The sequence below is a fragment of the Elephantulus edwardii genome, unplaced genomic scaffold (assembly GCF_000299155.1).
Source record: "Elephantulus edwardii isolate Elephantulus edwardi_28Jun2011 unplaced genomic scaffold, EleEdw1.0 scaffold00007, whole genome shotgun sequence".
NCBI classification, from domain to species: Eukaryota; Metazoa; Chordata; class Mammalia; order Macroscelidea; family Macroscelididae; genus Elephantulus; species Elephantulus edwardii.
Window position 1 is genome coordinate 19,974,622 of NW_006399757.1, and position 2,635 is coordinate 19,977,256.

Sequence of the window (2,635 nt, forward strand, 5' to 3'; positions counted from 1 at the left end):
AGTTAGGTAATAGTTTACAAAATCATTGCTCCGGCATGGTGCATAGTATTACATTGTGTGACTGTATCATAATTTCTCAATCCACTCATCTGTGGTTGGATATTTGGGCTGTTTCCATGTTCTTGCAATGTTGAATAATGCTGCGATGAACAATAGTTCACAAATCTCCATTTGTGCCTCAGTTCTTATTTTCTCAGCCAAAGCTGGGTGATTTTAACCTGTGGCCCTCAGGCCTGGTTTTAATTGTTTTGGGTCAAATATTCTTCTAAGTGGTATAGCACTGGTCTGTCCATTTGCTGTACATATGTAACTTGTGGTTGCTGTGATGCTAAAACTGTGAAACTGATGTGTCAAATGTGATAATGGCTACTTATGATGGACAGTGTTTGTTGGAGCTCCCTGATTATACAAACTTAGGAGCAGGAGTGGCATCCACTTCTGAAATAGCTTGCCTCTGGAAACTCTATGAACTTGGAGAAACAATGAAAATTATACAAGTGATCAGGTCTTTCGTCATAGGGTCACTATGAGTTGTCTACAGTTGACGGCACTTAACAACAACATATTCCAAGTATTAGAATAGCTGGATCATATGGAATTTCTATGTTCAGCTTTTTGAGTAAGCGCCAAACTCCAAAAGGGATGGGAGAGATTGGATGCAGAAGGATAAGGATGTGCAGGAGGAAGGGGGGATTAATCATGGGGTTGTACAATTTTTTGGGTGCGAGCATGAGGGAAATTGAAAAAATTTGTTCTTGAAAACAATGTATTCAAATTTTATAAATAAACTAGTAGAAAATGTAAAATATAATGACTGAAAAAAATGACAACTACTATTTATAATAATCATGTGAACCTAAACAACCAGGTTAATTCTGTTTTGTGTTGGTTGGGTTTTTTTAAGTGGAAAGTTTTTGACATAAAGTAGTCTTCAGAAAGTGTTTTATTTTCTCTTTTTCACCTTATTTTTCTTTTATCCTAAATTTGCTTTAGTATCCTCTGTCTGTACATTTCTACTGTGACTTCTAAATTCTTGGGTTTGCCTCTTGATTGAGTCATTTGACCACATAGAAAACTTTGGAAAGAAAAAGTACTATGTTGGTGCATTTTCCAAAACCTTGTAAATCTGAGTATGCCTTTACAATTCAATAAAATCATTGGGTCAAAATCCTATCCTCCGGCAAATCTTTAAAGATATTTCTTCATTGCCTTATGGAATTTTTATTGTCACAAAGGAGAAATATGAGACTGATTTGATTTTGTTCCTTTGAAAATGGCCTCTTTTCTTCCATCTAGGGCCTAACAAGTTTCTTTAATCTTGAAACTTAACCATTTTACAGGAGTTCCTTGTGTTAAGCGCTTAGCACACTGATCTTGTTTGAAAATTAACAAGACCTCTATTGTTACTGTGTGTTGTCAAATCTATTCTGAATAATTATGATGCTATAGTACATAATGATCCTATATAAGACCTAATAGAACTGTACCATGTGATATTTGTTCTATACTATACTTTTTTTATTTGCCCTCCTCTATGCTATATTTTTTTTTAATGCTATACTTTTTATGGAAGTAAGTGGTCACATTTTTTTTTTCTCATTGGAACTTCTAAGTTAGATTGAACCACTGATCTTTCTCTTAGTCAAATTCACAAGCACTGTGTCAGCAGGGCTCTTCTTGAGAATTTTGAACAAAAGTCCCCTGACATCCATGTCCTTCCAGCCAAATCTATCTCATAGGAACCACTTAAAACCAGAGTATAACTGCCCCATAGAGTTTCCAAGGACACAAATCTTTGTGGGAGCAGACTGCCACCTTACTCCAAAGGAGTCCCTGGTGGGTTCAAACTATAAAGCTTTTTTTGGTTCACAGCAAGCATTTAGTTATTATGTCAGCAGTGGTCTTTCTACTGCAATCATCAAAGATAGACTGATAGTAGCAATGGAGGACCGGACAAGTTTGGGCAATGCTTATTCATTGTTTATAAGGCCAACTAGAGTAGGAGACCCTCTGAGCATCTCACAATGAACAGACTTCCTCAACTGGCTATTTTTTCAGATCTACAAACTTCTGTGTGCTCGTGTAATGATTTCTGCTTCTAACCATTTTCACTGTTTTAAATATCATGGAAATTTTCCTAACCTGGGTTTCTATGATAACACCCTCTGTCATTTTCTCTTGCATCACTTTCTTACTATTTTTGTATTCCCTGACCTTTCGTCAGTGTTTCCAGGGTTGTTTTTCTTGATTGATGCTTCCTTTGCAATACTTTGTGATTATTACTTTTTTCCACAGATCATTCAATTTTGTCTTCTGCTTTTGAGAATTTATTTGCCCTTTACAAGTGAGAATAGGAAGGTAAACTCTATTCAGTCTTTGCTTAATGACCTCTAATATTTTCCCCTATGAAGTAGGAAACTGATTATCTATTGAGAAAACCATAGGCAAACAGGCATAGAAAAATTTGAGAAAATTAGGGAAGAAATGGTATATAGTTCTAGGAGAGAATGGAGAGGAAAGGAAGGAAATGAGACAAGAAATATAGAAGATACCATTTGACCCAGCAATTCCACTACTGGGAATATACCCTGAAGAGACCATAGCTGACATCCAAGCAGATATATGCACACCCATG